Source organism: Mytilus galloprovincialis, chromosome 14 (assembly GCF_965363235.1).
Source record: "Mytilus galloprovincialis chromosome 14, xbMytGall1.hap1.1, whole genome shotgun sequence".
NCBI lineage: Eukaryota > Metazoa > Mollusca > Bivalvia > Mytilida > Mytilidae > Mytilus > Mytilus galloprovincialis.
Genome location: NC_134851.1, coordinates 43,529,900 through 43,551,859, shown reverse-complemented (window position 1 = coordinate 43,551,859; position 21,960 = coordinate 43,529,900). Strand labels below are relative to the sequence as shown.

Genomic DNA, 21,960 nt, shown 5'->3' with positions numbered 1-21,960 from the left:
CCCATTATTTTTTTTATTTGGGATTTCTATAGAATATTTTGTAATCTTGAGGTTACATGGTGACTAAACCTTGTACACATAATAAGGGGAGAAATTTGATAGGTTGACTTCCAGTGATGGTTATTTTCTTATTTGCAATGACATATTATGTGAACCTTTTTCTATAGTACTGGACAGGATAAAACATTACTCATACACACACGTTTACAGTAACACGATATATAAATGTAGACAACAATAAATCAGACAAATTTTCTGACATCGCATGGTCATATCACATGACCTATTCATTCCATATCTTCTCTATCCCCTCGGTCTCCTCAACCGAAAAAATGCAGAACAGTTGTGTCTAATCTTGTCCATATATAAAAAAAGAATTAAAATAAAATTACTTAAGCTTCTAAAATGTGTAGAATTAAAATTTAAATAAATTCCGCGAAATGTCTACAATGATTTGGTGAATTTACGTCACGGCAAAACACGACGTCATACGAATGGACAATTTCATTCGAAAGATAATTCGTGACTTGATCGCTCGAAATTCGGATAATATCTCATTAAAATGAAGTTTTGGAGGTAGATTCTATTTTACTTTAAATTCTGTTGCATTTTTTCAAACATTTATGGATTTTAGAAAGTCAATATGGCGATCAACTCCTTAATTACGACATGTCTATTGTGTAGCATATTAATCTATTGTAATAAAAATTCATAATATCCAATAAAATTTGTAGATTTAGCTAATAAGGTCCTTATATTTGTATAAAATAACATTTGTTTATAGTGGAAGTTGTTTTAACGTTAAATATGCTACAATTAAAAATTGCTTTCTAGTCCCTCTCTGTGATTACCTGTAGAGAAGTTTGGTTCATTTCCCAATCAATCTATCATGAAGGGAAGATAATTAATACGAATTTTAATCATAGTCTTTTTCAAAAATGATGAACGGTTCTTTATATTGGTATGTAATCATTTTAAACGTTTTAAATTTATGAAATTATATTCGTACATCAATGTTTTTGATACACCAATAACAAAAACTGAAATATATTGAATTGATACATTTTGTAACTATTCAAATTTATATCAGAAACCTAAACTTAATTATAACATAATGAACCTGTTAAAGGGAGACAATACTCGCATAAATTTTCCGAATTGGCACATAATACAACGGAATGTCACTCTTGCATACAAATGGCACATTAATATAATTAATTAACTGTGCAATCGCTTCACCTTCAATAATGATGATTCTAAATTATAAATATAACCAAAAGTTGTTAATCTATAGATATTAAAGACTAATAAATCTAACCCACTGTTAAAATATTACTTTGCATTTTTTTAAAACTGCCTCTGTCAGTAAAATGCTTGAGCCACTTGACTTTCATAGCTCTTAATTAACATTTTTACACAATATTTAAATAAAGTAGCTAAAGATTATTCGCTTCTCAAAGTGTAAGACGCAATAAAAATCGTATGCTTGCACCATCTCACCCAAAAACAGATTTAATTAAGTTCTGAACATTTCGACATTTCTTCGTTAAAACCGGTTTTAAACAAATCACAAGTACGTGTTAAGATCCGACTAAATACCCATATCCCGATATCGTCAGGTTAATTTGCTATATTGAGTATTTGATGTTTATTATAGTAGCGTTTACACATAAAAATGTGAATTAAAAATAGCGATTATTTAGCTTAAGAATTATAAGGATTAAACACATTTTTTCTAAAGGTTATTGATGTTTTAACCGGGGCTCTTACTCACAAACTTTACATCAAAGTCCGAAAAAGTCCTTCGGACTTTTATTCAGTTATGAGTCAATTCTTATATGAAATATATATATATACCAATAAATGAATAAAGATATTATATTACATCAGGTTGTTTAAGCGTGTACTATTGAAATTATCTAGGTTAATATTTAAAAATATCTTCATACTAACTATTTAGTAAGTGACGTAATTTATACTTCCATTTCTTATTGATCTTTACAAATGACTTTAATTACTATTTTAGTCTTCTAAATTCAAAATGGCGAAAAGGTACAATATTGTAGTGGTATATTGTGCTGAATATAGTATTCACTGATTCCATCAAAGTGAATTTCTTCAAAAAGGAAGATTATCTTAAACAGTAAGTTTACTTTTAACTAAAATTTCAAAGTTTTTGTCAAAGTCACTATTATGCCGACTGTTCCCATTTTTTTTTACTTAAAGGAATATCATTAACCTTGAATTTGTTTTTAAATTTATAGTTGATAAACTCTGTAAAACATTAAAAGAGAGGCAAATGATGCCAAATGGACATTAATAATGTTTTACGAATTTTACGTCGCCGCTCTCTGTGATTCATGCAACAACTAAAATAATACCAACAAAATAAAGGTTTATTAATTTTTAATGAGTTTTTATATAAACCATCTGATACTAATCTTTGTGCATACGACGAGTGAGTATGGTATTCCATTCTCGCTCGTCGCATGCATAAAGATTGGAACTAGACAATGTTTTTGAAGCAATTTACATGACAGGATTTCATTCGGGTTGCAGAAAAAAGTTTCAATGGTTTAAATGGTTAGTTCTGTTTTTATGTTAATAAGACTATATATCAGGATTAAAAAATTTAGACGTTAATAAAGGAAGTCTGATGTTCAAATCTCGTTAATCGATTGCGAAGACATATCAAGGTAACATACAAAAACTGAGAGACTCTACAGAAATAAAATAACAAAAATACCGCACTCCGAGAAAAAGGACCAGCATTTTACAACCATACTCAGTAGCCACACATGATATATATTGTATGGTCATTCGACATTTATCTGAAGTTATGTATTTTCCATGGAAAAAAGTAAACGCCGTCACGGATGTTTGTTAGTAATATAAAGGGGTGTTGATGAAAGTGTTTTCGATGTCGACACTAATTGTACATGTTCATTCATAGGGCAATCAATGTGCTTCATAGTTTTAAAGTAATTTTTTCAAAGAAGCTATCGAAAAATGAAAAACTGTAGTAGCACACTTCTATTTTGTGAACCTAGGACAACTGCTACGATGTTTTATTGCAAAGAGATTTCACTTGACCAATTTATTTGGTATTCTTGAAATGTGAATTTTAATTGTTATTTTTTACCTTTAGATAATAGAATAATGGAATCTAAAGCGACAGAACATATCGTATAAAGGGCAAACCAATGAACTCAAAACAATTTTTCTCATACAAAAGTAATATATGTGTGTGAAGTTGTCTAAATTTGATAAATATGTGACCATGCCGTGATTTAAATAGTATTGGGATTAATAGCAAAACATACACCAGAAAGATGGCATCTCTCACCAAAGAAGAAGACAACTATGTGAGAATTGGCTTGTTGATAACAGGGATATCTCCACGTGCTGCACGAGTTTTATTTGATAGGGAATTCCATCCTTCTTTTTTATATGCAACGCTGAAGAAAGAATATAAGAAACTGAATGACTTGAAAGACAAGAAAAAAGTTATAAACTTGCAGCAGTGGAACTTGTTGTTTCCAAGGCAACCTGGTAAGTATTAATAAACTGATACATGTTATAAACCACCTGCAATGCAATTTGAAATTTCCTATGTAATCTGGATACCGTTTCATACTGTGAACAAGAAGCAATACTATTTGTTGTTTCTTAACATCTTGGCTACTATTGAAATACATGCATACAAGCCAACCATTTAAAATATTAAGTGGAATTTTAAGTTCAAGGACATATGCATATGATTAGTATACTTATTCAGAACCTCTATGGCTTTTAATAAGAATAATGTGTTTAAATGTTTTCTATACCTCTGAATGCTTTTTAAAGTATTGAGTCTAAGTAATTGAATTTTGTAAGGGTCAGGTGTACACCGACTATGAGATTTCCCCAATAGGGTAGAATAGTTTGAAGGACTGACATGAAACGTAGACAAATTTGCAGGCATGAAAGTTCGTGTTCCATAGTCAATATGATTAGTATTAACAAATTAAGATGTGTTATAAATTGCCATCAATTGCATCTGTTGTTACTAACTTACTTTTTAATAGGGAAATAAACTGGAAGTTCCTAAATACTAGTACTGAGACAATTATGAAACTGCCTATGCATATCATTAGGACTTTGATTTGTATCAAATGTCTAAGAAATGTAAAATATAACACCATTCTTATATGTTGTTCCTTAGGAGACATTGAATAACTGTAAACAGTAATCATAATAAGCTATAATAAATGACATATTACAATGAAATCACAGATAATTAGTAATCAATTTATTGTAGTTGACTCTGTTTCAATTTATAAATTTGAAAATGGACATGAAATTGACACAATTTAAATATAATTACAATTTAAAATATAATATTTCCTAAATATCAAACTATGAAGTTTTTCATACAATCATATTCATATTGAGAATAATAAACTATCTATAACTTTAGTATGGATTATCGCTATTATTACAATTCATTGTTATACTTAAACCATTCTAACAATTGAATTAGTGATCAAAACCTGTAAAATCATAATGTTAATGTCATTGTGTCTCCGCAGACAATTTAACTACTTGATCATTATTTTGTCACGCTTTGTACCGTTCTTTTCGTTTATTGAAAATGTGCACTGAGCTGAAATATTTAATTAAAAAAACAATGTTGTTTATTCTACAGAGAAGAGACACTTGTATACATTATTAAACAATACACATGTTACAGTGGTTATGTTCAAAGTTCTTTATAACATGTATACATTAACGATATTAAAACACAATTTTCACTCAACTTAAATTTTTCATTTGCGAATAAAATGTTGAAAATATTTTTAATCACCGTATCCAATATTCTCGTATGCAATGCAAAGAATCATAATTATTTTAATTAAATTCTAATTCGTAAACTCAAACGAACATAAAATATTTATCAAATAACCACAAACTCTTACATGGGAGACGCCACTTGCAGAGACAAGCGCACATTTTATTATAAATATGAGTATCATATTGTTGAAAGTTCATATAAATATATAGCTATTAAGCAGCTTGTACTGGTTTCCCCACACTTGTGGTCCACAAATCTGAAAATAAATAATATGATTAATAATATTATTTATTTTGCAAAATGCTACTGTACACTTTGACTGCAATGGCTCGAATGACTTTAAACCACCCGAGTTCACTCGTGCATGAACTCAATATCCCAATCGAACCGACCTTACTATAATTAACCAAACACGTGTTAACTATAAACAAACAACATTTTACACGTTCGATTTTGTACAAATTTGAAAAATACATTTAAATTATAATTCGTAAACTCAAACGAACATAAAATATTTATCAAATAACCACAAACTCTTACATGGGAGACGCCACTTGCAGAGACAAGTGCTCTCGAAACACAAAGAACGGGAGAATAGCATTGAATATTTATTTTAATTTCTTCATTTCGACGAACAGATAATTGTCCTGGAAAGTCTTCTCTAACGTAACCATTCTTTTCTCAGTCTGATTTTTACCTGTTAAGCTTCAGAAAAATCTTATCAGAAGTACAGGTGTTAGCACTGGCTCTTGTATACGAGAGACGAATCATTTCGAAACTTATAAATAAAGGCAACAGTAGTATACCGCTGTTCAAATATAATTGAGAATGATATTGAGAATGAACATTTGACTACTTGGCGAATGTTATTCTCACTAGTCTAAGTAATTAATCAAGGTGTATGTCAGCATCTTTAATATAACTATTTAAAGACATTTATTTTGTTAAATAATATACCAATATACATGTCTGAAATTCATCCATATAGCTTCAATAACAATCCGTTTTGTCTATACATTCGCCCTACATGCCCTAGTGACTTAAATAATAATATGCTAAGTTACTAAAATAATAAACAGCCTAGTTGCTTCATCAACAGTTACCTGTCCAGTGTCTTCAACAACAATCAGCCCAGTGTCTGCAATAACAACCTGTCCAGTGTCTTCAATGACAACATACCCAGTGTCTTCAACAACAACCAGCCAAGTGCCTTTAATTAAAACTTGCCCATTGTTTTCAACGACAACCACCTCAGTGTCTTTAATAACATCTCCAGTGGTGTATACAAAAACTGATCCAGTGTCTTCAACAACAACCAGCCCAGTATCTTTAACAACCAGCCGAGAATTTCAACAACCAGCTCAGTGTCTCCAATAACAACAAGCCCATTGTCTTCAATAACTAAACAACCTGTACAATGTCTTCAACAACAATCAGCAGTGTCTTCAACAACAATCAGCAGTGTCTTCAATAACAACATACACAGAGGCTTCATCAACAAACCTGCCAAGTGTCTTCAATAACAACCTACAAAGTGTCTTCAATAACAACCTACCAAGTCTTTTCAACATCAACATGCCCAGTGTCTTGAATAACTACCAGCCAAGTGTTTGTAATAACAACCTACCCACTGTTTCCAAGATCAACATGCCCAGTGTCTTGAACAACTACCAGCCAAGTGATGTGATAACAACCTGCTCAGTGGCTTCAACAACAAGCAGCCAAGTCACAGAAAGTGTCTTCAACATCTAACAACCCAAAGTCCTCAACACCAAGCCCAGTGTCTTCAACATCGATCAACCCAATGTCCTCAACACCAAGCTCAGTGTCTTTAACATCTACCAACCCAATGTCCTCAACACCAAGCCCAGTGTCTTCAACATCTACCAACCCAATGTTCTCAACACCAAGCCCAGTGTCTTCAACAACTACTACCCAAGAGTCTTTAATAACTACAAGTCCAGTAACTATCAGCCTAGTAGCTTCAATTACTAAATGTCGAGTGGTTTCAACAACAACCAGTCAAATGTCTTCAACAACATGCTGCCCACTGATGTCAATAAGAACCTGCCCAGTGTCTTCAAAAAAACAACCGGCTCATTTGCTTTACAAACAACGTTAACCTTCCCAGTGGCTTCAATACCAACCTGCCCAGTGGCCTTAATAACATGCCCAATTGCCTAATTTAACTATCAGCCTATATCTTTTATAACAACATCATGCCTATATGTATTAATAATAATATGTCCAGTTGCTTGTATAATAACATGTCCAGTGGGTTAATTTACTATCAGCCCATTGGCTTTAATTACAAATTGCCAAGTTTCTTCAATAACAACACGTCCGATGGCTTCAACAACCTGCCTAGTGACGTGAACAACGACCTGCCCATGGGCATCAATGAGAACAAGCCAAGTGTCTTCACTAACAGACTGTCCACTGGCTTTACAAACAACCTGTCCAACGGCTTCAATACCAATCCGCTCAGTGGTGTCTATAACAACATACCCAGTGGCGTCAATAGTAATTGCCCAGCGTTTTAAATAACTATTAGCCCATGGCTTTAATTACGACATACCCAGTGACTTCAACAGCATCCTTTCCCTCGACATTAATAATAAGTTTGCTCAGTTGTGTCAATAACAACATGTCCAGTGGAGTCAATAACAACCTGTCCATCGGCATCAATAACAACCAGTCCAGTGGCTTCAACAATAACCAGCCAAGTGTCTTCAATGACAACTTGCCAAGTGGTTTTACAAACAACCTGCCCAATGTCTTCAATACCAACCTCCCAAGTGGCGTTTATTACAACCTTCCCAGTGGCTTTAACAATAACCTGCCCAGTGGCTTCAATAACAAATTGCCCAGTTGCGTCTATAACAACATACTCAGTGCATTAAAAACAACATGCCTAATGGCTTAGATAACTTCTAGCCCATGGCTTGAATTACAACAATCTCAGTGGCTTCAACAGCATCTTGCCAAGCGGATTCTATGTCAACCTGCCCATTGGCTTTAATAACAACCTGCCCTGTTGCGTCAATAACATCTCGACCAGTGGCGTCAATAACACGCCAAGAGGCGTCAATAACAACCTGCCCAGTGGCCTCAACATCATCTTGCAAAGTGGCCTCAATTTCAACTTGCCCAGTGACTTTGATAACAACATGTCCAGTGGCGTCAAAAATTACTCACCCAGTGGCATCAATATCATTACGCCCAGTGGCGTCCATAACAACAGGCCCAGTGGCGTCAATAACACGCCTATAGGCGTCAATAATAACACGCCCAGTGGCGTCAATAACAATTTGTCCAGTGGTATCAATAACAACACGCCCAGTGGCGTCAAAAATAACTCGCCGAGTGGCGTCAATAACAACACGCCCAGTGGCGTCAATAACAACACGTCCAGCGGCATCAATAACAACACGCCCAGTGGCGTCAATAACACCCCAAGAGGCGTCAATAATAACACGCCCAGTGGCGTCAATAACAACTCACCCAGTGGTGTTAATAACAACACGCCAAGTAGTGTCAATAATAACTCGCCCAGTGGCGTCAATAACAAAACGCCCAGTGGTGTCAATAGCACGCAAAGAGGCGTCAATAATAAACACGCCCAGTGGCGTCAATAATAACAGACCCAGTGGCGTCAATAATAACACGCCCAGTTGCGTCAATAACAACATGCCCAGACGCTTAATTATTTATCAGCCCAGTGGTTTTAATTACAATTTGTACAATGTCTTCAATAACCACACGAATAGTGGCATCACTAACAACTAGACCAGTGGCTTCAATAACAACCTGTCCAGTGGATTAATTGATTAATAGCCCAGTGCCTTTATATAACTATCAGTAGATTTAATAATCAATCAGCCCAGCGATTAAGACAAATGATTAATTTACTCAAAAAGTACTAAACCTAAAAGAATTCGACTAGTATCATTCCAAATGCGTAAATTAGACAACAATATTCAAAATGAAACTCTTGGTTACTGTATTAAAATTTAGATATAGCTCATGATAACTATATATTTTTTATCTACTGCACATGTCAGATATCTTTTTCTCCTTTTCTAACTTTTTTAATAGTTAGTACTCATTAAACATGCTAAAAATCTGATGTATACTGAATTGGATACCAAGAAAAGAAGAACTGATTAATTATTCGTAAACGTGTTGTTTAACTACATGTAGGACAAAAATGATTCCCTTTACAATTCCTTTCTCTGGATTAGCTTCTGAAACAAATTCAGCATTTTTATATAGTTCTTGTTAAATATAACAGTATAACTGGTTGAATCGTGATAAACTGGATAGAATAACCATTATCAATCATGTATAAAACGAACAAATTTGTATCATTATTTTTCAAATATTTATGTTCTTCTCATTTCCCTAAATAGATCATGAAGAGGGATTCTTTTTCAAATTAAAATGTCATGTTCTGAATTGTATCTAAATGTTCATTTTATATAATAAATTTTTATATTCATATCAATATGATGAAAAACCATACATTATGTAAACAATACTTATCACCTTGATCTTTAAAACTCTCTTGTTATTTTTGCTACTTGGTGCGTCAAGGTCCGTGTTAAAGTGGAGTCCGACCTAGTTTTCTTCTCATCATCAGAAACCTAAGCAAGCTCGTCTGACAGATATTCTTTGACTGTATCACATCCTGCTGGTGACTTATCAGCAATCGTAATAACTTGTTCCGCTTAAGAATTGTTCAATGGTTATGTCTGCAATTTTTGTTAACATGTCTCTAACTGTTATGTCAGTATCATAATGTCATAGAGTTGACTTTCTTCACGTTCAGAACTTGTCATATTACGAAAGTACAAGTCGAAGAGAAACTAATAAAATGCTACTGTACACTTTGACTGCAATGGCTCGAATGACTTTAAACCACCCGAGTTCACTCGTGCATGAACTCAATATCCCAATCGAACCGACCTTACTATAATTAACCAAACACGTGTTAACTATAAACAAACAACATTTTACATGTTCAATTTTGTACAACTTTGAAAAATACATAGAAAGGTAATCTAAATGCTATCAATTGAATTTGAATTTAATTGTAATTATACTGGATTTAATTAATATATCAAATTAGCAAATCAATCGACCAATCACTGTTCCCTATGAAACTTATGAACAACATCAACAATCTTCCAGCTCAACATTTCAATATAGTACAATAAAATTAACGGTACCAATTTTCTTGCACCAGATGCGCATTTCGACAATATATGTCTCTTCAGTGATGCTCGTGGCCAAAATATTTGAAATCCAAAGCTTATATAAAAGATGAAGAGCTATAATCCAAAAGGTCCAAAAAGTATAGCCAAATCCGTGAAAGGAATCAGAGCTTTGCATGAGAGAGATACATTCCTTAATTTATAATAATTTCTATCATTTTGTAACAGCTAATTTTAATAACACAAAAAATCCGTATTTTCATGCTAGTACCGAAGTACTGGCTACTGGGGTGGTGATACCCTCGGGTTTAGATTTACCACAAACGATGCAAACGGGTAAGCTTTGATCATTTGTTTCTAACATAAGTTTAAGTAAACTTTGACAAACTATACACTTGCTAGAAATACGTCTACAGTTTTTCGTTCATCATTTGTTAGTACAAACGCTACATTTGTTTGTAACTTCAACCTGATTAACCGATGTATTTGTTTCTACGTTGTGAAAAAGTCTGTTCACCAACATGTGCATGCATTTTTGAAAGTTCAAACAGGGTCAATAAACACTAATTAAACGATATATTTGTTTCTACTTTTGTAGCGTTTTGAAAACAACAACAAACGCCACACAACGTTTACATTTTTTGTGAGAAAGAAATGCACTTTAATACTCATTTAATATTTATATGTTCTCGTCCTGATATGCATTTGATAGTTGACACTTCACCATGTTCATAAACTTCTTACACTTTAATAAAAAATTTCAATCCTGGTATCTTTGATGGGTTAATATTAATCCATCATACATTTCGTTATATGAACCAACGCCAGTGAAATCGTATGTTGCTTTATACCTAAATTTGCGACAACAGTAGCTGACTGATATTCAAAACTTAAGTGTATTTTGAAAAGATACAAATAATTAAGGATTAGTAACATAATATGTTACATTCATGGTTTAGTGATTAGCTGTTAAGTTTTCGTTACTAAGAATGACTTTAAAAGTTCTTCGTGTTGGTCTGACTAGGTTGATCTGACCTTGATCTCATCATTTTTCATAGACCTTCTTGAATGATGTGTGAGTAAAGGTTACACAATTACGCTAAGTTAATGTCCACTACAATTGCAATATATAATGATGAGATGTATGTACATCTCGTTTTAACATAATTCATCTCAATTTGACTTCATAGTTCATGGATCATTGGTCACTATTAAGTTCTTGCGTTTCTTGTAATACGATTATAATAATATTATAATGAACGATGTCCTTGAATCAAATATGTACACTTCTATCTGATAAAGCTTATATGACCTATACATTTAGGATTTATTTATACATAAAAAATGAAAGAAGAAGCTTTCAACAAAAGAAAAAGATATTTTTGTCTGCTCATCCGATAACATGTTACTAGGAAATGATGTCACTTTTATATGCATTTGTTCTTTCAAAGTAATAGATTCTTATTGACAGATATTCCCAAGTCAGACACCTTTGACGTTACTTTGATTATAACATTACTGAGAAACTTAGCAGAGTTAACGTATCCTGTAAAGGGATATGACCACCTGCCTGGGTCTACTGAGACATCTCCTGCTTCAGATTTGGCAAGAATAAAGTATTACAGAAACTACATAGCGCACATGGAAATCTGCAAGATAGACAATACTTTTTTCTCAACTTCCTGGGAGGACATAAGTGAGGTTTGTATGCAATCAAAAATTTGAAAAACATTATTGATGTATGAACGTATGTTTTCTCTTTGGTGCAATCATATATGTAAATTGCTTTCACAATATATTCCAGATATTGAAATTTGTCCTATTCGAGACATGTAACATTGTCATATTTTATACTTGAAACATTATCATATTCCAGACTTGAAACATTGTCTCGGACTGTTGACTCGGAACAGGCATTTTCGGGGAAAAAAACTTGAAGGTTAAACCTGGTTTTATAGCTAGCTAAACCTCCTACTTTTATAAACGCATCTTATATTATTTTAGGCTATTGGAAGATTAGGTGGACCATCAATGAGGTTAGAATGCGATCAGTTAAAGACAAAGGTACTTGATCAAACAAATAAAGAAATAATTCTGGAAATTAAACACTCAAAGAATGAGATTGAGGAGTTAAAACAGTCATTTACGATCTTGAAAATATGTCACGAAGAGGAACAAGCAGCTAATGCTAAAAGTAAGTGTGAGATAAATATGAAAATGAGTTCCCTTAAGTTAACACATTTTGCCAGTAAAACAACATTCCTTTTTTAACAACTGAAAATAGTAAAATAACAAAAATACCGAAAACGGAAAGTCTGTAATCGAATGGCAAAATCAAAAGCTGAAACAAAACATACGAATGGATAACAACTGTCATATTCCTGGCTTGGTGCATTTTCTTCTTTATTACATAGAATTTTTAACATGCTTTATACCTAGCTTAAGTTCTCAAAAATGGATAACGAATTGCAAACAATAGTAATTAAAACCATATATTGAGGCAAAAAAACGCAAAACCATAACAAGACAAACAACAGTACACAGTATGAAAAAAACCAAAGAGACTGATCAACACAAAACCACACAAATATGAGCATTGTGATAAGCATATTCAAGTGACCGGAAGCTAATCTGACAAGAACATGCATAATTTGAAGTTGTGATATACTAATTTTCAAAAATATCCGAAATATTATAATAAAAAATATTGTTTGAAAGAGTTTAATATTCTTTTTTCTTAGTCAAGGTTTTCTCCCTCATGCTATGGATTATTCCAACCAATTATACATTCAACAATGCTTAACTTTAATTGCAGTGGTCACATTTTTCATTGTGGTTCAAACTACAATTAAAAATCCGATCCCAGGGACTGTTTTTTCCATAGATTACTATGACCTCGGGATAATTTCTCTTGCAAGTCAAAATATCATAAATGAAAGACAATTAATATGTGTACTGACATCGAAAAAATAACGGCATGTCGGTTGTGAAAATAAAATATTGCTTTTCAGCAGTTTACTTACAAACAATGTGAGTTGGTTTCGTATGGTATTCCATCTATACGTTTCGTGATTATTTCATTTTTTAGTTTATTTGAAACTTACCAAACTGATTGATGTGCAAATGTGCAAATTCTGCATGCTTTCATGGTGTATGTTTTCCTATTCATTGCAGTGTATTTAATCTACAAAACAAATTACACCACTGCTAGATAGCAAATATGCCGAATGAATTCAAATACGTAAAAAAAATGTTATTGGTGGTTTTAATCATGGGTTTATGTAATTTTATACTGTTGAATATTCAGTAAACTCCTAATTTCACGAAGATGACCAATGTTTCGTAACATATATATATGCCGGGATAAATCTTTTTGCCACTATTATTGCATACTTCCATACAAATAAAAACGTTCAAATAACTGATCATGATAAAAACAGCGCATTGAAAACAGATAAAGTAACTTTATGTGTTTAGTTAATTTACAACCACTGGGTCGATGCCACTGCTGGTGGAGATTTATTTCCTCGATGGTATCACAAGCCCAGTAGTCAGCACCTTTTAGTGCTGACATGAATTATCATTGATATGGTTATATTTATAAATTAACTGTTTACAAAATTTTTAATTTTATGAAATACTAAGGCTTTTCTACCTCAGGCATGGATTACCTTAACTGTATTTGGCAAAACTTTTAGGAAGTTTGGTCCTAAATGCTCTTCAACTTCTTACTTTATTTGGCCTTTATAACTTTTTTGGATTCGAGCGTTACTGATGAGTCTTGTGTAGACGAAACGCGCGTCTGGCGTATATACAAAATTTAGTCCTGGTATTTATAATGAGTTAATTTACTTAATATAAAAATGATTATATTACCCATATTATTATTTATAATTATTGGCAGTAATGCTTATGTTTCATTTCATATGGTTGCATGCAGTTTGTTTTTAGCCCTGAGTTTTTTTATATCAGTTTATTGAGGTTCTTGGATTTAAGTTTGATAAAAATGTACAGAAAGTAGAGTAGTATAAATTTTATTGCCTTTAAAAGACCACATTACAAAAAAAAAAGGGCAATGTTTTAAATTGTGAAATGTTTTAAATCTAATACTAGTACTGTTTAAATTATTGGTTATCATTATTATGATGTTAATAGAAAATACATTTTTTCAGCAAAAGAAGAACTATTGACGGAAATTGAGGTGTTGAAAACGGTGCAAGAAGAAGTGATTCCAAAGAACATCAGAGGTAAATAAAAGCAACAGTAGTATACCACGGTTCAATAGTCATAAATCGATTAAGCAAAAACAAATCTAGATATAAAAGCAAAACCGAGGGAAACGCACTAATTAAACAGAAACACTAAACTGCAACAAAAGCAAACACCAGCATACACATGATACATAAAACGGACTTGGTACTGGACATTTTAAGAAAAAAATGATGGGCTGAACCTGTTTATCGTTCACACTTGTCTATACATGCTTAAGTTGTAGCATGTATATAGATTAGATTTAGATTGTATACGTAAGCAAACTAATTATTTTGCAAGATGAGTTAACTTTATTTTTCAAATGACTTTTACTTGCATAATTTAGATCAGATAAATAAACAAATTGAAGACTGGAAAAAGAAAGATAAGATGTTTGTGTCTACAAGAGCTAGTGATCACGTCATCAAATGTTTACAAGATAACAGCAGTGTGACCTTAACTGGCCCAGCAGGAGTAGGGAAATCGTTTATCGCTAGACACACTACACTGGTTTTGCAGAATGAGGGATACACAATCATACCTATTTATTCACCAACTGATATACGAGTGTATTACCAACCTGGTAAACAGACAGTCTTCATTGTAGATGATATTTGTGGAAATTTCACTGCCAACCAACAACAGATTGAGAACTGGGAACAGCTACTACCTGTTATAAACACAATAATCGCTGACAAATGCTGTAAGGTGATTGTATGTTGTAGATTACAAGTTTTTAAAGATGATAAGTTTATAATGTTATCCCCTTTGATACCTTGCGAATGTAACTTAATATCTGATGAGTTATGTCTTACAGAAAACGAAAAAACAAAAATAGCAGATAAGTATAATATTGGTTTGAATAGTATGAATCTTAATGAAAGTGCAAAGCATTGTGAATTCTTTCCTCTTTTATGTTATCTTTTTCATGAAAAAAAAGGTACAGATGTTAAAGAATTTTTCAGAATTCCTTTTGATATCTATAAAAAAGAGTTAGACAATTTGAGTAGACATGGAGATGAAGGGAAACATAAGGTATGCGGTCTTGCTTTATGTGTTTTATTTAATAATCGACTATTAGAGGAATGGTTGCAAGGTAAGGTTACTGATGAACAACGACAGATAATAGAAGACACATGTGAGGGTTGTAAATTGAATAGAAGTACATCCAAGGCAGAACTTAAAATGGCACTGGACTCTCTAGATGGCACATTCATGTGTAAAGAGAATGGAGTTTATAGTATCTTACATGATAAACTATTTGACTTCATTGCTTATTTCTTTGGTCAGAAAATGATTGAATGTTTAATAGAACATGGGGATAGTTGTTTTGTAAGTGAACGTTTTCTTTGGATGAAATCACAAGATGAGAAAATGAAAAACATAGACTTTATTATTGAAATACAAGATAAATATTTAGATTCATATTTGAAAAGATTGATAAAGATTTGGTCGGCAGGAATAGTAGCATTGGTATTTAGTAGCTCTAATATGAAAGAATTATTATTCAGACAACAGTTGTTACAACATTTAATACGATTGGATAAGGAACAACAAATAGTACTGGCCAATATTAAGGATACAGTGATACCAAAGGAGGAATGTGGATCAGGCACTACTCCACTGATATTGAGCTGTCGTGATGGATATACAGAAATGATACAGTGGTTGTTAGATAATGAAGTGGATGTAAATCATTATAAAGATGACAGGGTTACTGCACTAAACATGGCATGTTGTAAACGTTATTCCTCTATTGTGGATATGTTATTAAAGAAGAATCCAAATGTTGATCTATGTGAAAAAAACGGATGTAGTCCTTTGTTAATGGCAAGTCAGAAAGGATATACTCATATTGTTAAGTTGCTGTTAAAGAAAAATCCTAACGTTGATTTATGTAACAATAATGGCAGTAGTCCTATATTACTGGCAAGTCAGAAAGGACATACTGCTATAGTAAAGTTGCTGTTAGAAAAAAATTCTAATATTGTTCTATGTAACAATAATGGCAGAAATGCTCTACTTATGGCAATTCAGAAAGGGCATACTAGTATTGTAAGATTGATGTTAGAGAGGAATCCGCAAATTGATCTATGTAACAATTTGGGGGCCTCTGCACTAACCAAAGTTTGCTATAAAGGGTATCCTCTAATTGTTCAAATGTTATTAGACAAGAATATTGATGTTGATTTATTTGACAATAAAGGCTATAGTCCACTCTATTTGGCATGTCAGGAAGGACATGTTGATATAGTAAGGCTGCTTTTAGAGAGGAAACCTACAGTTGATTTATGTAACAAAAAATTCTGTAGCCCACTGTTGACAGCAAGTCAAAATGGACATACTGATATTGTTAGGTTGCTTTTAGACAGGAAACCTAACATTGATTTATGTAACCATTATTACTATAGTCCGCTGTGCATGGCAAGTCAGAACGGACATTCTGAAATAGTAAAGTTGCTTTTAGAGAGAAATCCAAGAGTTGATCTTTTCAACATAGATGGGGTAACTGCACTTCACATGGCAAGCTATAAAGGTTATACGTCTATTGTTAGTATGTTATTACAGAAAAATCTTAATGTTGATTTATGTGATAAAAAAGGATGTAGTCCTCTGTACATGGCAAGTCGAGAAGGACACACTGATGTAGTAAGGTTGCTTTTAGGAAGGAACCCTAACGTGGATTTATGTGACAAATATGGGCGTAGTCCTCTGATAGTTACAATTAAGAAAGGACATACTGATATAGTGAGTTTGCTGTTAGAGAGAGAACCTAATGTTGACCTTTGTGACATCAATGGATGTAGTTCACTTTATTTTGCAAGTATGGAAGGACATACTCATATGCTTAGGTTGTTGATAGGAATGAAAGCTACTGTTGATCTATGTACCAATGAAAGCTGTACTCCTCTGTACATTGCAAGTCTGAATGGGCATACTGGTATAGTAAAGTTGCTTTTAGAGGGAAATGCTAATGTTGATGTATGTAACACTAGTTACTGTAGTCCTCTATTAGTTGCAAGTCAGAAGGGACATACTGACATAGTAAGGCTGCTCTTAGAGAGGAATCCTTATGTTGACCAATGTAGCAATCAAGGGGTCACTGCACTCAGTTTTGCATGTGAGGGAGGGTATCTTGATATTGTGAACATGTTATTAAAGAAAAATCCGAACATTGATCTATGCGACACAAATGGCAGTAGTCCATTGTTCAAAGCAAGTATAAATGGACATACTGATATATTAAGGATGTTGTTACAAAGGAACCCTTGTGTTGATCTATGTGACCTTAACGGCTTAAGTCCCCTATTAGCAGCTAGTATGAAAGGACATATCGATATAGTTCGGTTGTTATTAAAAGAGAACCATAAAGTTGATGTATGTTGCGTTCAAGGATTTAGTCCTCTGCTCGTAGCAACCATGGGAGGACATACTAACATAGTAAGGTTGCTTTTACAAAATAATCCTTGTATCGATCAATGTAACATTTATGGTATAAGTCCTTTGTTCGTAGCATGTGATAATGGGCATTTTGATATAGTACGTATGTTGTTAGCTAGAAATCCTAACATAAATATATGTGTCAATATTGACTGCAGTCTTTTTCGTAAAGTTAGGCAATATGTAAACAAAACTTTTGGAGAGTCTCTGTCAGAACTGGTCCTTGATCCATGTTACTTTGAAAATGGAACGTGTCCTCTTTATGTAGCTAGTCGTGCAGGGCATACTGAAATAGTTAGATTGCTATTAAAGAAGAGTCCAAACATTAATCTATGTGACAATGATGGCTTTAGTCCTCTGTACGTTGCAATTCGGAATGGACATACTGCTATAGTAAGGTTGCTGTTAAAGAAGAACGCTAATATTGATTTATGTGACACAGATGGGACTACCGCACTGACACTTGCATGTTTTCAAGGAAACACTTCTTTTGTGAGTATGTTATTAGAGAAGAATCCTAACGTTAATTTATGTGCCAAAGGCTGTAGTCCTTTGTACGTTGCAATTCGGATTGGGCATACTGATATAGTTAGGTTACTGTTAAAAAAGAACGTTAATGTTGATCTATGTGACACGGATGGGGCCACTGCACTGATTATTGCATGTTCTCAAGGGAATACGTCTTTTGTAAGTATGCTATTGGAGTATAACGCTAATATTGATTTATGCACAAAAGATGGAAGTAGTCCTCTGTACGTAGCAAGTCAAGAAGGACACGGTAATGTAGTAAGATTGCTCTTAGAGAGAAAACCTAATATTAATCTATTTAACACAGATAAGTTTACTGCACTTGCCATCGCAAGTTATCAAGGGAAAACAACTATTGTGAGCATGCTATTAGAGAAGCATCCTAATGTCAATTTTTGTGATAAAGATATGTGTAGTCCTCTGTTCATGGCAAGTACAAACGGACATACTGGTGTAGTGAGATTGCTTTTAGAGCGGAACACCAATGTTAATCTTTGTAATAGAGAACACTGTAGTCCTTTGTTGATTGCAAGTGCAAAAGGACATACTGATATAGTGAGGTTACTATTAGAAAGCAAATCTAATGTTGACCTATGTAACATTAATGGCTGCAGTCCATTGTATATGGTAAGTATGAAAGGACACACTGGTATACTAAGGTTACTGTTAGAGAAAAGTCCTAACATAGACCTGTGTGATAAAAATGGGTATAGTCCTCTGATAATGGCAAGTCAAAATGGTCATACTGATATAGTACGGTTACTCATAGAGGGGAATGCTAATATTAATTTATGTGACACTCATGGCAGTAGTCCTCTGATAATGGCAAGTTCGTTTGGGCATACTGATGTAGTAAGGTTACTGTTAGAGTGGAATGCTGACGTTGATCTATCTAACGCTGATGGTAGTTGTCCTCTTTTAATGGCAATTATGATTGGATACACTGCTACAGCAAGGTTGCTGTTAGAGAATGATCCTAACGTTGATCTATGTGACAATACTGGCTGTAGTCCTTTATTAATGGCAATTCAAAACGAACATACTAATATAGTAAAGTTGCTATTACAGAAGAACCCTAACATTAATCTATGTAGAAAAGATGGCTTTACACCACTGATCACAGCATGTGCAACAAACAACACCAGTATAGTACAACTGTTGATTCAACATAACCCGAAACCGAACATTAATGCCCAGACAAATGATGGTGGTAATGCTTTATATTTCAGTTCACTTAATGGAAATGTAGAAATAACTCGGTTACTTTTAGAGAACAATGCTAACAGCAAAAGTAGTATCCATCGGAAACAGTCTATAACCGATAAATTTAGTTACCATGCAACGACAACAATAGACAAAGTAAAACAAATTTGTTTTGATTGCCTTGCAAATAATAGGTCATCAAATGTAAAAGATTATGTCAGTAGGAAGTCAGCAGATTATGCATTTGATGTAGTAGCTGGTTCTTTTCCGTTACACATTGCATGTTTCATGGGTTGGAAAGATGTAGTCAGTTGTCTTCTGGATCACCATGCTAGCATCAGTTTGAAAAAAGAAGATGGCACCACGCCATTGTTTTATGCATGCGAACTAGGACATAGTGAAATTGTACATTTATTGTTAGAGAACGGAGCAGACACAGGCATATGTAAAATTGATGGGAAATTCCCTTTAAACATTGCAATTGATAATGGACATAGATCTGTGGTAGATATGATGAAGAGACACATTCTACATCATATGCTTTTGGTATTGATGGGTCATGTTTGATTTCAATATTTAAATGTTTCAGTCATAATGTATATTTTTCAATTTTGAACTGGTACTAGATTATGAACATAGCAGCTTGAAATTTGTGTAATGGCATTATTAGTTTACAAGTGAATAAAAACATTCGGAAAGATATGAGGAATTGGAGATGACAATTATACTAAAAACAAAACAATCGGTTGACTTCTATGAAAATTAAGTACTGTTCAGGTTTTAATTATTTCTGTATATAAGTCTTATTTGATTCCTAGATTTTGAATACATAATGTTCCTGGTGAAAAAAGATAATCATTAATTTTCAACGGAGTGATGGTATTGGATAGAACAATTAATGACCAAACACGAAATGATTTTTTTTAGATACTTGGCACATTCATATGGAAAAAAGTGTCAAAGTATGAACAGAAAATCTGATGGCATGATCAATTCAAAATCTATAAGAAAGTGGCAATCGAAGATCATCTAAAATAGAGAAAAACTAAAAAAGTATAATTAGACGATTTCAGATCATAATCGAATTGACAAATAGTCGAAAGTTGATAATTACTAGTATATACCTAATATTGATAAAAAGCAAATCAACAAAATGTTACAACAAAAAATCGTAATAGAAATAGCAATCGAATATCTGACAACATCAGAAGATCGGAAAATGATTTAAAAAAAAACGAAAAAAAAAGCAAAGGTCTGACATAAACCCAGAATGAGCAAGTGATATAGTAGATGCAACTCAGTACAAAGAAAATGCATAGTGAAGAGATGACAAGTCAAGATCGGACATCATCAGTGGATAGAGAAAATCAAAACGTTATGTAAGAACTCTGGAATCAACACCAGATGATAAAGGTGGAAAGATATCTACGAATATCTTTTAGATACAATGGAGAAAAACAAAATGTTATTTAAAAACCCTGGAATCAACACCAGATGATAAAGGTGGATAGAGATTAACGAATATCTTTTAGATACAATGGAGAAAAACAAAATGTTATTCGGCAAAACCAGGAGATATGACCCCCCCCCCCCCCCAATGGACATCTTAAAAGTAATAAGGTATCAACATGATATTTAGAATAAAAAAAGCAACATGAGACTAACGAGGTCACAACAGAGTATCTGGCATTAATGGAGGAAAAGAACCCACTTCAAGATAAAAAGTTTTACAACGAAAGATTTGACAACGAACGGAAAAAGTAGCAACGAACAAATAAAAAGTTTATATCACCAAACAGAGAAACAGCACTGAATTAGGTCATGCAATATATTTGGCCTCTAAACGAAATTTATTTTAGATTATCATAATTTCAGCTTAACCGTAAACTTCCCCTTCTCCAATAAAAATTAATAAAAAAACTAGGATGAACTCTTAAAGTAAACGACTCCATAGCATGGAGTGACTCTTAATGTAAGACATACTTCATTGAATGTGTAAATATGAGTAGAAATTTATTTTGAACAGCAGTTAGAGAAAGTTTTATCTGACTTTTAATGGACATATAGTGTTCAAAGATTAGTTTTAAGATATGAACGTTTGTAGTAAAAATTTTCGCGTTGTTTGTTACAGAAAGTGTAATGTGTATGTTGATGTTTACAAAGGTTGTGTATTTTCTTTGCAGAGGCGGATTTAGAGGGGGGCCCAGGGGGCCCGGCCCCCCCCCTTTTTGGGAAAAAAATTGGTTGCTTATATAGGGAATCACTGAAGCGTGACTGGAGCGGGCCCCCTCTTAGGTCAGTCAGTGGGCCCCCACTTATGAAAATTTCTGGATCCGCCACTGATTTGATCTAACATGACATAAGTTAAGCTATTATGACCAATTTTAGAACTTTTGCTAACTAGCTTGCAAACTATCATTGAAGGAAGTAATATGCAAATTTTCAGAAATTACTAGAATATAAGCATGCTAGAATTAAAATAATGCT

At 33.3% G+C, this 21,960-nt stretch overlaps 1 long non-coding RNA gene across 1 annotated transcript; it reads left to right on the top strand.

The window, feature by feature from the left end:
• Window positions 1–2,045: 2,045 nt before the first annotated feature.
• Window positions 2,046–21,647, top strand: LOC143058813 (uncharacterized). Its single transcript, XR_012973241.1, has 6 exons — window positions 2,046–2,143; window positions 3,149–3,552; window positions 11,522–11,751; window positions 12,055–12,244; window positions 14,223–14,297; window positions 14,648–21,647. It is a non-coding gene; the product is annotated as an uncharacterized LOC143058813 (long non-coding RNA).
• Window positions 21,648–21,960: the final 313 nt, after the last annotated feature.